The sequence below is a fragment of the Anabrus simplex genome, chromosome 1 (genome assembly GCF_040414725.1).
Source record: "Anabrus simplex isolate iqAnaSimp1 chromosome 1, ASM4041472v1, whole genome shotgun sequence".
Taxonomy (NCBI): domain Eukaryota; kingdom Metazoa; phylum Arthropoda; class Insecta; order Orthoptera; family Tettigoniidae; genus Anabrus; species Anabrus simplex.
In genome coordinates, this window is record NC_090265.1 from 572,682,775 (window position 1) to 572,699,722 (window position 16,948).

General features: G+C 40.0%; 1 protein-coding gene across 1 annotated transcript in view; it reads left to right on the forward strand.

The window, feature by feature from the left end:
- LOC136880060 (collagen alpha-1(XVIII) chain-like) overlaps positions 1-16,948 on the forward strand; it is a 256,097-nt gene that overhangs the window by 144,324 nt on the left and 94,825 nt on the right. The window lies entirely within an intron of this gene.

Genomic DNA, 16,948 nt, shown 5'->3' on the forward strand with positions numbered 1-16,948 from the left:
TGTGGTTTGTACGCTTTTGTAATGTCTAACTTAACGTTTAAGTCATTTCATTTTATAATTTTGATATCTTCTCTTTGTGTCGCATTCGGTTTTATGTGACTTTCCCTCACTGGAGGTCGCAATGTGGGGTCGAGATCATAGGACTCCCAGGGGACTTATTTTTTCCGGTGTATCACTGTAATCTTTCTTTTTTATTCAGTTTACTTTACGTTGCACCGACACTGATAGGTCTTATGGCGACGATAGTACAGGAAAGGCCTAGAACTGGGAGGGAAGCGGCTGTGGCCTTAGTGAAGATACAGCCCCAGCATTTGTGTGGTGTAAAACTGGGAAACCACGGAAAACCATCTTCAGGGCTGCCGAGAGTGGGGTTCGAACCCACTATCTCCCGGATGCAAGCTCACAGCTGCGTGCCCCTGACCGCACGGGCAACTCGCCTGGTGAATGGATGATCAGACGAATAATTATTTTTCCTCTCTGTGTTACAAAAGGTTATTGAGAAGATTAACATTTACAATGGCAGGACACCGGGAAATCTATATACCGGGTGGTACAGCTGCCCCTATTTTTTCCCGAATATATGCAACCAGCTAGGACGTAAATGCCTCTTAGTCCCATCTTGCGCAACACCTTACAGCAATGTTATGTGCAGTTAACCCGATGTAGACTTCTCCGCACAATGGAAAAATGGTACAAGAGGCAGTAAGTGAGGTCCATGTCAAAAACACTGTACCATTGTATGTAGAGCGGTGTCTAATACTCTACTAATTTTTACGAAATGTTACTATACTGTACAAACCATAAACACGCCTATAGCTGTCGGTAGAGAATTGCGCACCTGATTGGTCCAAGAGGCCATTTTCTTTTGATAGAAAGGGCGGTCGTGGTATCATAGAAAACGTGATAGGGTAAGACCAATTACAGACATGTCAATGCACCACCATTTTGTACAGTCTCATCACATCGAAATTGATAGAAACGTGTTTTGCACTGTAGTTTATAATCTGTGGCACGCAAATGCTGTACAGCAGATGTGATAGCTTACGCCATGTAATTACTACCGTTAGAGCGATCAAAAAAGGCATAAAACGGGACCATAAGGCTGTAACTCATCAGTAACTTGTCGAAGCGGGAACTTCCGCTCTCCTCGTGAATACAGAGTTACAAGCATGGCGCTTGTACGTTGCAAATAGCTGCGCGGAATTACGTATGGAAGACGTACCTCGATAGGTTACTTAATGCAGGAAGGGTTCTAACCATTCTTGAGTCATGTATTTTTTAATGTCATTTCGTATTCGCCTAGGCATCGTTTACGAAGACCTTTCTGAAGTCTCCGATATTCTTCTACGGAAGTTATAATAAACAGGTATCATAAATATCGCCACATACGCACCGATTGTGAATACCACCTGAAACATAACGCTGGACTCATTCAACCAAGTAACGCGTAGAAAATGGTTGCAACTATCTGGGCGTAAGAGAGACGCGATTCTTTAGTTCACTGTGGTGTTAGCACATTCGAGTTCAGAACTTTTAACATCAACGATCAGTATCGAAGCGACAGCGTAGGTAATTCCATTAGTACAGAGCTACGAGACCAATTATTTGTCGCCTGCGGTGGCTACATGGCACCTATCGCAGCGAGCATACGATATGTTAGCAGGCATTTAGAGTTCGAATCTAGTTACGAGCTTTTCAATTTTATTTTTATATTATACTTGTAAGGCCATTCGTAATAAATATTTAACGTTCTTAAGTCTCAAAAGTAATTTGCCACCTTTACAAAGAAAGCATACATACGAAAGGAATAATAACATGCGACTTCCATATGGCAAACGACTACAGGGAATGAAGCGCAGTGCACGTGTTGTCAACATTCTGACCCACCCATTCAACCAAGCAACTGCGCACGTTCGACTCGAAGACCAACTAACAGCGGTCTACACTTCATACGTAGGGCACATGAAACAGCATATCGTAATCCTAGCAGCAACGTGTGAGCACGTACTGTACGGTTAGCACGAAAGCAAACATTATGTATTCACGGAATGATAATGTGAATATGGTACTACTTTATGGAGAAGCAAGGCAAAATGCACGGGAAGCCAGACGCTTGTATCAAGAACGATTTCCTGGACGAAGGCTGCCAACTGCAGATACATTTCGACGTGTTCAAAGACGGTTGCGTGCAACGGGGTCATTTCATACATTACCCCCCGTTCGGGATGCTCCAGTGACGTCTGGAAATAACGACGAAGCTGTTCAAAATGCAATTGCATACAACCCGCACACAAGCTCATGGACCATAGGAAATGAACTGAACATCAGTCATGTATCTGTACTGCGAATACTGCACCGCCATAAATTCCACCCTTTCCATCAACAGCTGCACCAGGAACTTCACGGAGATGACTTTCCAAAACGGATAGAATTTTCGCAATGGATATTACAAAGAGTTGAAGCTGATGCGAATTTCTTAATGGACATTCTCTTTAGTGATGAATCCAGATTTCACAACAACGGAACTGTTAATCGTCACAACTTCCATTACTGGAGCGTTGAAAATCCTCACTAGATCAGGAGAGCTCGATTTCAGGTACAATGGGGCGTCAACGTGTGGTGCGGGATACAAGGTGACAAGATAATTGGACCATATTTCTTCGAAGGAAACCTCACGGGACGACGCTATCTAGAGTTTCTTCGTGAGTACCTCCCACTCTTATTGGAGGATGTGCCCCTTATGACAGGGTTACGGATGTGGTTCCAGCAGGATGGAGCTCCCCGACACTGGTCGTTGGCAGTACGGAACCTCTTGCATAGGACATATCCTGGACGATGGATTGGACGAGGGGGTCCGGTCACTTGGCCGGCTAGATCACCTGACCTTACTCCACTCGACTTTTTCCTCTGTGGTTATTTAAAGGAAAGAGTCTATGAGCAGGAGCCTAAGAGCCCGAATCATTTACGGTGGCTCATCACGGAAGCCTGCAGGCAGATTCCACCACATATGTTGCAGCAAGCAAGAATGTCTCTCCTCCACCGTGATCAGATGTGCATTAACGAAGCAGGTGGTCATTTTGAACATTTGCTTCATTAATCGAATGGCCATGCATAAGCCCATCGCACCGCTGTCGGTACAATCTCACTTTATTGCATATAGCTCTTTTAAGAGCTCCTTAAAAAAAAAAAACATAGCTGAGTACCTGCAATATGAGAGCTGATCATGATTTAGATTTGTCGTCAACAACACGACTCTCACGAACATCAACAACGCAATAAAAATATTCGTCGTACACAGGACTCGAACCGCCTACTAATAAACACCGGTACTCTCCTCTAACTTTTAGCAAGCTCGGCTATCACGGGTTGCTGTTTAGCGCTGTTGTGTTGCTGTTACTTCTAGTCATTCACCAATAATATTCTCTGTACAGGACGTTTCTGCGACACATAATTTTCACGATTCTTTACCATCAATCGGTATTTTATCATTAATGCTGATTTGCTTGACACGAATAAACGAATTATGGAAAGCGTTCTAAGAGCAGACATTGTAGTGAGTAGTCAAGGTCAATATTTTTAGGTTCGACTATAATCTGCGGGTTGCATAAAACTGCGTGAATAGGTGCAGCTGTACCACCCAGTATATAAAATATGAGTTTTGTCTGTACGTGACTCAGAATTAGATAATTATGGTATTTATGTATCAGTCATCTCCACAGTAACGAGGAAATGCACTTTTTACTTTTCCGTAATGTCTGTCTGTCTGTCTGTCTGTCGGTCTGTCTGTCTGTCTGTCTGTCTGTCTGTCTGTCTGTCTGTCTGTCTGTCTGTCTGTCTGTCTGTCTGTCTGTCTGTCTGTCTGTCTGTCTGTCTGTCTGTCTGTCTGTACACGCATCACGAGAAAACGATTAAAGATAATTTAATGAACATTGGTATGCAAAGTCGGGGAAAAAGTCGCTACAATCTAGGCCATAAAAAATTTTATTCACGCTGAGTGAAATTGTAGTTGAGGGGAAAGGCACATTGTTACCGTACCGGTTATTATCATATAGATATTCATGAATTGGGATTTTTGTTACTAAGTCCATATCAGCGCCGAGTCGCGAGAAAATGGTAAACATAATTTAATGAAAATTGGTATGTAAATTCGGCGAGTAAGGAACTACAGTCCACGCTTTAAATAATATTATAAGACGCCCTAATATCACAGAATCGAAACAAAATTAAATGTGAAGGTTTACAACATAGAGAGCTCCTAAAATTGATCAACAATAACATTACATTGATTGTTTATTCCGTTGTGCTTTGTGTCTTCTGTTGCCACTCATCTCCGATGGATAGGATTACTGCTGCGTACCGAGTATTTTGTTTAATTTGCCTTACGTCGCGCCAACACAGATAGTTCTTATAGTGTCGATGAGACAGGAAAGGGCTAGGAGTGTGAAAGAAGTGGATTTGACCTCAATTAAGGTATAGCCCCAGCATTTTCCTGGTGTGAAAATGGGAAACCACGGAATACCATCTTCGGGGCTGCAGACAGTGGGGTTCGAATCAACTATCTCTCGCATGCAAGCCACAGCTGCCCCCTAACCACACGGCCAACGCGTCCGCTCGTTCCGAATGTAACAGCCTGCCTGAATATTGGCGGGAAGTGGCTGGGAGTTAGGAAACTTTCTTCTTTAGCATGCCATTCCTCTGGTTCATACATTTTCTTATACTATCGGTACGTAAGACACTGGTCCATCATAGCATTCGAGTTATTCAATCCCTACTCTGAGGCACTCCTTGGAATTGCAGTGTGTATATTTAACGGAATAATGGCAGAGGAGTGTTCACAGCTGTCTGTGGCCAGGTCAATTGTTAGATTGGCACCGTAGTACGGTTCGTTAAAAGTGAGAAAATGTGCGGTTTTTCATTTGATCGAGTGTTTTATATGATAACCTTGCTTTTAATCGCTACTTTCCTACTGACGTTTCTGTAATGACCTATGTTGACTTCAGTTATGAAAACCAGAAGGTCAGTCTTTCTGAGAATCCCGTAGTGAAGCACGTGTATATCAGCTAGTTTTATATACAATTCTAGGTTAGTTAGTGTACACGTTGTGAGCAAGATTGTAATAAATTGCATATCTCTTAAGGGGGAGACCTAGCGTAACACGGGGAAAATAGGCCAATATTCATTCTATTGTTATATGTGCTAGAAACGTTGTTGACAATTGCTGCACATATCCCATTATTGGCATGCTTCGGAGCAAGCAACTTCAGTAATGTCAAAATTCTAATTATAACATTTTAAAATAAAATGTTCAACATTTCCCGCCATTTTAATAATATATCACGGTTTCCTTCATAACTCTCTTACTGATTCACGGATAATTATGATTTTTTCAGAGTTTCCTCCCATACTGTTGTACTACAATCTGTACCTCGTTCAGATCAACAGGATTTAAATTATATTTTATATAACATTTTTATTTATTTATTTTCTGGTGCTCGGAATAATACCGCGACAAAAAATCCAAATCACAGTCTATGATAATGATTGAGGTTAATTTTGTAGCTGGAGTTTTGATACACCCTTAGAAAAGGTAAAGTACGAAAATTCTTATAAACTGGGAATTTATAAGAGAAACAATGATTGTTAAAAATGCGGGAAAGTTTGAACATTTTATTTTCAAATATTAAAATTATTAAAATTCTGACCTTAATGAAGTTGCTTCTGGTTGCCAGGAAGCATGCCAATACTGGGATATCTGCAGCAATTGTCAACAACAATTGTAGCATGTTTAACAATCGAATGAATATTAACCCATTTTTTCTTTTGTTAAGCTGGGTCTCCCCCCTTAACGTAACCCTACGATGTTAGGCCCCTTTAAACAACAAGCATCAGCATCATCAAAAATGCGAGGGGATGTCACCAAACGTATTTTTATGTGAAGACTGGGTGAGGGAATTTTCATTGTAATGGTAGGCAAGAGGGCCTACCATTAGACACTATCAAGTTGGGGAATTTACATTATAATGGCAGACTCTCCACCTGCCTTTTTACATCCTCAGAAAGACTGCCTTAGTGGTTTTCGCAACTGAAATCAATATAGGTCATTAAAAATACGCCAGTAGGAATGTCGCGATCAAACGCAATGCTATCATATGAAATACTCGGTCAAATTAAAAACCACATATTTTCTCACTTTTAACGAACAGTACTACATTGCCGATCTAACAGTCCAAAGTTCCAGAGCTGGAATGACCAGGCCACAGACAGCTGTGAGCCATGAACAAATTTGGAGGGGAGGGCTGAGAGCGGACGAAGAGTGGAGAGTCCTAGCGCAAAAACTATGCAATATTACTTTCTGTTTCCTAGGAGTATCCGATGAGTTGGAAAATCTCAATTCACTACACTGGCGGGGGCAAATTTTTCCTCCAAGCCAGAGGAGAAACCCACTCTTGGCTGCTAATTTGGAATAACATGAATGTAAGTTTAATGAAAGTGAAGAGGAAGAAGCTTTTCTTAAGAAACGGCTCATTTCAGGGTTGAATTTTGAGTTTTCTTAGTGAATTGTGGTGCTATAATTTCGAATAGGCCGAAATTGTAATTCTAGACCAGGTCATAAGTGAGCCTCTACCATTATTCCGTTAATTGTGCACAGTGATCAATCAATTCAGTGTATCAGATTAGGGATCGAATAGCTGGAATACTATGATGAACCAGCATGTTCTATACGAGCAGTATCAGAAAATATATGAACCAGAGGAATGGTATGATAGAGAAGAAAGTTATCTAACTCCCCTGCTGTTTCCAGTCAGTATTCAGGCAGGCCGTTATTCTCGGTACACAGCAGTAATCCCATGTATTGGAGTTGAGCGGCAGCGTAAGAGACAAAGAACATCACAACAAACAATGATCAATGTAATGTTATTGCTGATCAATTTTATGATCTTTCGATATTGTAGACTCTCACATTTAGTTTTCTTCCAACTCTCAAATACTCCTGTTATCATAGTCGGTATGGTAAATCCGTATGAAACATCAATGATCGGAAATTGTATCATCTATAAATTCTGTTATGTAGCCCTACTTTCCGATAGGACCCATAACATAGGTATTTAAGAATTAAATTTTAGGTACCTTCCCGTAAACTACCATTTCATCCAGGGTGAATAAAATTGTTTATGTTTTAGATTGTAGTTTCTTATTCCCCGACTCTATATACCGATTTTCATTAAATTCCGTTTACCCGTTTCCTCGTAGTTCGGCGTTGATATGGACTTACCAACAAATATACAAATTCATGAATACCTCTGTTATCTTAGACGCAACGGTCAAAATGTATAACACATAAAGGATCGGAACTTTATTTCTATATAACTTAAGTTATGCAATTTTATTGATAGGACCACTAATAACATAAATATTTGAGAATTACATTTTAGGCCTTCCCTTAAACAACCATTTCGCTCAGCATGAATAAAATGATGTATAGCCTAGATTGGAATAGCCCATCCCCCGCCGTTACATACCGATTTTCATCAAATTCTCTTCAGCCGTTTTCTTGTGATGCGTGTACAGACAGACAGACAGACAGACAGACAGACAGACAGACAGACAGACAGACAGACAGACAGACAGACAGACAGACAGACAGACAGACAGACAGACAGACAGACAGACAGACAGACAGACAGACAGACAGAAATTACGGAAATTAAAAGTGCATTTCCTTGTTACCGTGGACACGACCGATACAGAAATAGATTTTTTTTTAATTCTGAGCAATGTACAGACAAAACTCTTATCTATATAAATGAAATTGTAGGGGGTCCGCTGTCTTTAATTTATTTTGTTTTGCCAATTTTTCAGATATTTATCCGTTTTAGGTCAACTCAAGACCGAATCGATGGTTTTTACGTTTCGTGTCTGTCTGTTTGTCTGTCTGTTTGTCTGTTCCACCATCACGTCGAAACGGCTGGATAGATCTTAACCAAACTTCATATTTAGAGTATACTCATCCCGGGGAAGGTTTCGATATGCATATCATTTTAAAATCTTTGAGTAGACGGGGGTTTATAGGAAAACCAGAATGGTTTTTCCACCATCACGTCGAAACGGCTGGATAGATCTCAACCAAACTTCACATTTAGAGTATACTCATACCGGGGAAGGTTTCAATATGCATATCATTTTAAAATCATTTTAAAACAGAATGGTTTTCCTCCATTTTCTCTTATACTATTGATTTTCTGTAAACTTCGTTTACCGTACGTGAAACGTCTCTTCATTATAAACAACTTTCGTTATGTTCATAATTTACCTTACTCTTCACATGACGGAGAAATTTACAATTTTCCGCTGGTATCATGCTCTGCATTGAGTGACCGACAGACCGACAACGAACCTACAGGTTACTGTGGCAACGTCTCTGACTGCATGCCAGCAGGGAAGTAACGTACTGCCATTTTCCTCATCATGCTTTTAAATTCGTGGTTGTTCCTTGGGTAGAAGGCAAGAGAGACGTCAATCGGCCTATCTGCGGGATATTGGCGGAATATCGTTGGAGGTTATAACCGTCCTCGAATAGTTTAAGTAATAACACCATTAGTCATCTTCTTATTATTTGTTTACCTAGGAATCACTGGACCTAAATTTCTCCTCTGTTAGCGCTTTATTATATCCATAACTCACACTAGCATAATTTATTGAGGGGCATTTAATTTTCCAATACATTAACTTGGCATTTACATATTTGTCGTTATACGGCTGTCCTCAGTTACAATCCATTTTCTATCACTTTCAACTTTCTTAACTATTATTTTCTTCCTTAATTACGCCGTATGTATGCGAGTGCTACAAACTACTGGATGTATTTCCACCAAGACTCATATTTAGAATACACCTGTCCTTGATAGGTTTTAGGGAAAATATTGTTTCTAAATCCCCTGAACTGACTGGGGATTTATACGAAACCGAAACAGTGATTTTGCACCACAAAATATACACAACCAACGTTAATTTAAATCTACCTGCCTTGGTAGAAATTAATTTCTAAACCTTTTTTCCCATGTGCATCATTTCGATACGAGGATTAATAAGGGAGATATCATTAACGGACCTTTTTTTTGTACAAGTCCCATCGGACTTAACTCACGAGCGGGTGCGTGTAAAGTGTATTCCTTACAACTTGAAAACTACTGAAGACATTCGAACCAAATTTTATATTTAGCATCCACCTGTCCAAAGGTAGGTTTTAAACGTAAATAACATTTCATGTTCCGGAATGGACTGGCGGTTTATAGGGAACCGAAATGGTGATTTTACTCTTCCACAGAACAAGACCAACCTGACTGGAAATCGACCAAACGAGATGGAATTCCACCTCTAAACCTTTTTTCATGTGCATTTTTTCGTCAGGAGGATTAATAAGGGAGATATCATGAATGGTCAGTTTTGCAGGTTAAGTCCAGCGGACATAGCCCAAAAGGTGTTTTGCATGGAGCAGATTCCTTATCTATATAAATCAAATCGTAACGACTGTGTGCCTCTACACTGACTATTTTGGGGAAATTTTCGTACAGCTTTCCGTTTAAGGGGTAATAATGACCATCTGCATAATTTTTGGTTTAGTTTCCTGAATGTCCTAATTTTTACCCGCCTCGCCCAAAATCCAGATTGCGGCATAATCTGCCAGATGAAAAAGAAGATAATTGAAATTTGACAAAATTATACGTTTTAGCCTGTAACGAACGGAAAACATCCAAGATCATTAAATTTTTCACTTTTTATCCCCGAAAATATCGAAATATGCAGGCAATTTTAATGATGGTGTAGACCACAGATTGCACAATCTCCGTTCAATTTGGAATGATCTACAACCTTGGTCTTAAGACTTTTTGCCGTATCTGTATCCCTTTTACGTTTGATTTTTCTCTATTAATCAATGTTAAGTCAATTTGGAATTTTCACATGCATAACCCATACTTTCGATTACTTATATGAAATACAGAATCATCAAACTCTTCACGAAAATTGGCCCACCATATGGCTATATATGAGCCGAATGCTATGTATGTAGCTGTCACATAATTATCCGAAAAGTAATGTAATGTGAGGTAATCTTACAGATACGTTACCCTGTTCCACGTTTCTAACTCAATCTGACCCAAGAATAGATGACATATCATAGGACCAACCATTTAGGCCACTAAATCCGGCGTGTCTTATGGTATAATCCTTTGTCGATATGACGTACGTTTAGTAGCAGTTAATCTGTAAATGAAGGTCTTCAATATTGTAAACACGCATATACTTTCTTATGTCGATCTATATATATTCACTGATGTCGATTTGTAGCGATCGAGAAAGGGTGGGTCTGCTGTTGTAACCAGTACTCTCCACACCGACTTTGACTGGCAGTATGAAAGGGTTCCTTCTCCAACTCCTGTGTAACTGTCATTAGTAAGGAAGGCCTACAATTGTAATGAATAGTTCACTTCTCGATTTGACTTGCAGAAGGCAAGTGAGCATGCAGTTTTGTTTAAAACTCCTCTACCCGATTGTGTTTGGCAGTAGACAAGGGTGTGACTGGCAGTAAGCTGGCTGGAAGTAGGAAAATGGGCCTGTCATTATAATGATAACTGCACAACTCAATTTCGAGTGATGGTACGGTAATTGCCTGCCATTAGAATAAAAAATCCTCAACTGTAATCTGTCTGGAAGTAGGAAAGGGGGGCTGCCATTTTAACGAAAACTCCCAAAATCGATTCTGTCCGCGTAGTAGGCAATGGGGCCTGCAATTATAATTTAAACTTCCCAACTCGATTGTGAATGGCAGTAGGCAAGTGAGCCTACCGTTATATCACAAATCCGTAACAAACACTTTACATTGGAAACAACGTACGGGGACCTCCCCATGCTCTTTCTCGGATAACGCTAAGAGACATGCAATTTTAAAACAATCTTATTTACTGCATGTATACTATTTACTTCGATATTCGAATACAATGTAGAATACCGTAGCGAAGCACGGGTACATTCGCTAGTGATATTATATATGTGTATTATTATTATTATTATTATTATTATTATTATTATTATTATTATTATTATTTATGCTCGTTTAGAATTGTATTAAAACTACGGCTCTGTGAACGAATATTTTCCTTCAATTATGTATACATTTCTGGGCATTTATTAGGTCATCAAAATCCCAGTCCTGTATAATCCAAATTGTAGTTTCTTCTCCACTGACTTCAAATACTAAGGTAAAAGTAAGGGTGTATCCTGCCCGAAGGCAGGTTCGAACCTCCGCAGAGGTGTGCCTGAGCCGGAGTTTACGTACGGTAGGGCGGCCAGTTTCTTTCCGCTCCTCCATTCCCTTACCCCCCACCAACAGCGCGTGGCGACCTATACAAATCTTGACCACGCCCAATGTTGCTTGACTTCGGAGATTTCAGGTGATCCGGTGTTTCAACTCGGCAACGGCCGTTGGCATTTCAGGTACTAATTTGTATTAATTTCTACTGGGAAATTTAAAAATGATATTTCAATTGTATTCTGAACATGACCGACACACAATCACACATACTTTAAAAATCAGATCGAAGTATAGACAAAAATCTTACTTTTTGTATTCCCTCTGCCTCTGTTGCTAGCAGTTAGACACTTTCATATTAGTGTCCCACATCTTGGTCATGCATCAGTTCCTTATCATCATCCTTTAGTATTTAAATCTTTATAATTTTATGTTTGAAATCATCATTTTTAATTTTCAGTTGTTAAGCATGCTTTAAGTTCTGTGAGAAAACAGGTACTTACCAATTTCCGCGTGATCGTGTTATATCGTGATTCATTAAAATTCGAGATTTTCATGCAATTAGAACTGTGACGAGCGTAGTATGAATGCTGTATTAATTTTTTTTTTTATTTTTTATTTTTTTTTTGCTATTTGCCTTTACGTCACACCGACACAGATATGTCTTATGGCGACGATGAGAGAGGAAAGGCCTAGGAATTGGAAGGAAGCAGTCGTGGCCTTAATTAAGGTACAGCCCCAGCATTTGACTGGTGTGAAAATGGGAAACCACGGAAAACCATCTTCAGGGCTACCAACAGTGGGACTAGAACCCACTATCACCCGATTACTGGACACTGGTCGCACTTAAGCGACTGCAGCTATCGATCTCGGTTTAAAGTATTTTAATGGTTTATCACCACATTAATACTGCACGTAAGTGTTACCAAAACCTCATTATCGTGTCTTAGTCATATCTTTCGTGTTAACCTGTGGAGCAATTGAATGCAGCAACATGCAATGTAACGATTTGGGTTAACATTAAATTATATGTAGGAATTCATAGTTAAGCAAGAATATTCATCAGCTAAGTAAAACTATCTCCAATATCAGGAATTTCTAAGTATCTTTTAGAGAAAACATGCGCTGTATTAAGGTAACTAGCGCACAGTTCAGCAATTCAGTGATGTTCTTGTCCTATATTAAACACATAGACAAATAGTCTAATTCCTGGTGACATGCAGACATAAATACAGTACATACAAATATACATTCTAGACATATTAAATGATTATAAGGCCCATATTCAATTATTTGCAGCCCTGAACATGTTCAAAACAAGTTTCTAATAAATCCATTACTTGTACTCTAAAATCGCAGGTAACTACCCAATGTTCTTAAGTGAGTAAAACATGCTCAAGGAACATGATGTAAATATTTTACTATAAAATGATTAATTATAAAAGCGTTGATTCATATATTGTGTGGTCGATCCCTGTCTCTACACTGCAGAAACTACGTCGATCAGAGATTATATTCTTTATATACAATACTAAAACTGAATTCCTTAACATCTTTTTAATTATCAGAATGTCAAATAATTCAATTTAAATGGATTTTCATTACATCCTACTATTTCGTATTAGTAGTAGTATTGTATTGTGATGTAATAATATAATAGTATATTCAGTTTCATGTCGTTTTTACACCTACCGAGCTCGATAGCTGCAGTCGCTTAAGTGCGGTCAGTATCCAGTATTCGGTAGATAGTGGCTTCGAACCCCACTCTCAGCAGCCCTTTGTCGGCGTAAGACCTATATATGTCGGTGCGAGGTAAAACAACTTGCCTTTTACACCACGTTTGTGTCACTGACGAGTAATTTAAGGTATACATGTATACATACAATTTTTGCTGTGCTCATTTTTCTATGCTGACGTGTCAAGGAAAATGAACCTTGTCGTACCGTGCATGATGAATTTAGGCACTCCTACTGTATAATGTATTTAAGATTATCTTTCCTTTGCACATTCGCATAGGAAAATGAACACAACAAAAATTGTTCTGATGGACTCCATATCTATATATAGGTGGGAGGCGTGACCAGTCTTAAGGAAAATAACGGATAGGAAGCACATTACCAGATACGTGGCATTCCTCCAGCAGCGACGGTATGTTTCTTATTTTACACGTACGTAACAACAGTCTTGAAAATTGTAATGAACTGATATTCGTGATTTATTATATTCCTTCTTTCTTAATCTGCTTACCCTCCAAGTTTGGGTTTTCCCTTGGACTCAGCGAGGGATTCCACCTCTACTGCCTCAGGGGCAGTGTCCTGGAGCGTGAGACATTGGATTGGGGGATACAACTGTGGAGAATGACCAGTACCTCGCCAAGGCGGCCTCACCTTCTATGCTGAAAAGGAGCCTTGGTGAGGGATGGGAAGACTGGAAGGGATAGACAAGGAAGAGGGAAGGAAGCGGCCGTGGCCTTATGTTAGGTACCATCCCGGCATTTGCCTGGAGGAGAAGTAGGAAACCCACTGATAACCACTTCCAGGATGACTGAAGTGGGAATAGAATCCACCTATACTCAGTTGACCTCCCGAGGCTGAATGGACCCCTTTCCAGCCCTCGTACCACTTTTCAAATTTCGTGGCAGAGCCGGGAATCGAACCTTGGCCTCCAGGGGTGGCAGCTAATCACACTAACCACTACACCACTGAGGCGGACATTTGTTATATTCACAATAAATAAACAACCGGCCTTGGTAGCTTGGGTGGTAGAGCGCTGGCGTTTTAAGCTCAAGTTGGCCGGAGCGATTGCGGCTCAATCCAAAATTTCAGTCAGTGCTATTTTTATAAGCTATTTCACCCACTGACATCCAACATGATTGCAATATTTGTTTCTCTCAGATTCTATTACGTTATTCTATTGCACTTTACCTATCAATTGGCCCAATCGGTTACTCGTAGTGTTTCTGTTACCAAGATAGGCATTCGAACCTGGCTGTGTCAGTGGCCCTTGAGGTAGTTTGATGACAACTCCGTGACGTTGGATTCCAGCAAATTAAAGAATTCCTGTGAAATGATATTCCCTCATCACACAGCAAATTGAGGGACATTGAATATTCTAAAAACGTACGTCACAAGTGCTGACAAAGGCTACTTCGCTAATTAGAATGTAAGAAAATTATATATTTCCTCAACCATGATAGGTAACGTTATTTCATATATTTGTATTAGATTTATCATCAGGAGTGTTGGTGGTGCTGATTACTGCTTTAAGTGGTAAGTACAACTGTGTAGCCATCTTCTGTGGAAAAAGTGGAAGGGGTCTGACACTTCGAAAAATGGAGGTCTCGGACAAGTAAAGGCAAGGGCCACGAAGCGGGTGTGAAAATGAGATACCCTAGGCCTCCAGTGCTCCAATACCGCCAGTCGGAAAAGAACAAGAGTTGACCAAAGAAGGTCGGACGGGATAGATGAAAGTGAGGAGCCTGGGAAAAGGAAGTGGAAACAATGCCAGGACTCAGCTAAGGGAACCGTGTCGCCAGTAGCGGCGATTAGGGGAGGTGACGGGGCGAGCAGTCGTCGCACAAACTTAGTGGAGAATACATGACATTTTTATACCACTTTACCTGGCTGAAACTAGAAATTATTAAAACAAGCAATTTGCATACGCTCTATTGTCTTATCAGCTAGTTATTTGCTTTATTTTATTTTATTATTAACAATATTACTGGCAGAAATATGCCAAAAAATGTCGTTCATCGCGGCGAACCGACTTGTACAGCGCCACAGCAAGTAGTGGAGACTCTGCATGTGTTCTGAGAAAGGGTAGCAGGGATATATCCTCGCTGACGGGACATAACCTCCTATGTGAAATATTTTAGCTTAGAACTTTGGTCGTTAAGGTTCTGTCATCTAAGGTGCAATATTGTGTGAATATTGTCAAGGCATTCTTGCTCTTCATAATGTGTGTGATGCGGGTCAATATATATCCAAAATTATTAACTCATAGGAGGTTTTGTCCCGGCAACGACGATATATTCTTTGGCCAAGTTCATGTATACTGAGGTATGATTCACCCGCTTGCCGCGCGCGTTCGTCAGTCTCTTTAGTGTCTGTTAGTTTCTTGGTGTGTAATACAATACTAAAGATTTTTAATTGAAAATCACTCAGTACTTCTATTTAATTGTAATACATGTGTAATATATTCCTTTGGTGGAAGTTTTATTGTACAGTATTGAATCAGAAACACAAAAATATTAGTTCTTATACTGTCAACCTTTACCTCTCTGTCGAAATTCGCTGAGAGTTACCATTTTGTAGCTTGTTTTAGTTTTGATATGTATACTCCCTCTCCCTCCCAATATATCCCTAAACACTTAGTACTTTCTGGTGTCTGTACATTGCGAGTCCTCCCCCCCCTCCCCGACAACTCATCTAATTCCCAATCGCCACTACTGCGTGTCGGCAAACCTTTCTCTCAATTTAAGAGCCCCTAGGGCTTACCTTTAAGAGCAAGACAAATAAAATTACTCATTTCAAATACAAATCTAAATGTGTCTTTAATCGTAATTGTTACATATTATGCCAGAATTAAAATGTACCTTGTCACAAGTGCAGAAAAGTGCCCAAACTCCTCGGCTAAATGCCAGTTCAGAGGGTCCAGGTTTCGATTTCCATTGGGCAGGATATTTTAACGGCGTTTGGTTAATTCCTGTGGTGTGGGGCAGATGATTGAGATCTCAATACACTCCATTTTATATACACAAAACCCCGAACCACCATAAAGACAGGGAATAGTGAATAAAACCCCGTACGTATTGTTAGATTCAGGTAGGGCATTCGGCCGTAAAGATGGCTAATTCCGTATGTATACTGTATACTGTTCGCAATCATGACCCCACTACAGTGTGGGAAAATCTGTGGAAGAAGACCAAGAACAGGCGAACAATAGCACTGCAATATACCATTTCTAAAATTACATTTACCGGGCGAGTTGGCCGTGCGATTAGGGGCGCGCAGCTATGAGCTTGCATCCGGTAGATAGTTGGTTCGAGCCCCACTGTCGACAGCTCTGAAGATGGTTTTCGGTTGTTTCCCATTTTCACATCAGGTTGTACCTCAATTATTACGGTCACGGCCGCTTCCTTCCCACTCCAAGGCCTTTCCTATCCCATCGTCGCCATAAGACCTATCTGTGTCGCTACGACGTAAAGCAAAGAAAATAAACACATTCCTTTTTAAGAGAATAATTTATTATGCCAATTCATTTTACGGTATTTTCGGTAATAAATTTACACATTTTTCTGGCTATATGAGAATAGCCTTCTATTCATTAATAAAATATGTGGGGATGATAACCTAGATGTTAGGCCCTTTTAAACAACAATCATCATCATAATCATCATCGTCGTCATCAATAAATTATGCGAAACTGTTCTTGAATGACATTTACCGGGTCTAGCGGACTAAACGGCTGATTTTGTGTTGGTACGTTTTAGTATTAGAGGTACATTGTAGGCCTATATTATGGACAATTTAACACATTTTAGTACCTGGCAACAACATGAACATTTCGGAAGTGAGGCATGAATTGCTTTACTGACTTCACGTTCTAGCAAGGATGGACAAAAGAGAAAAAGAAAAATAT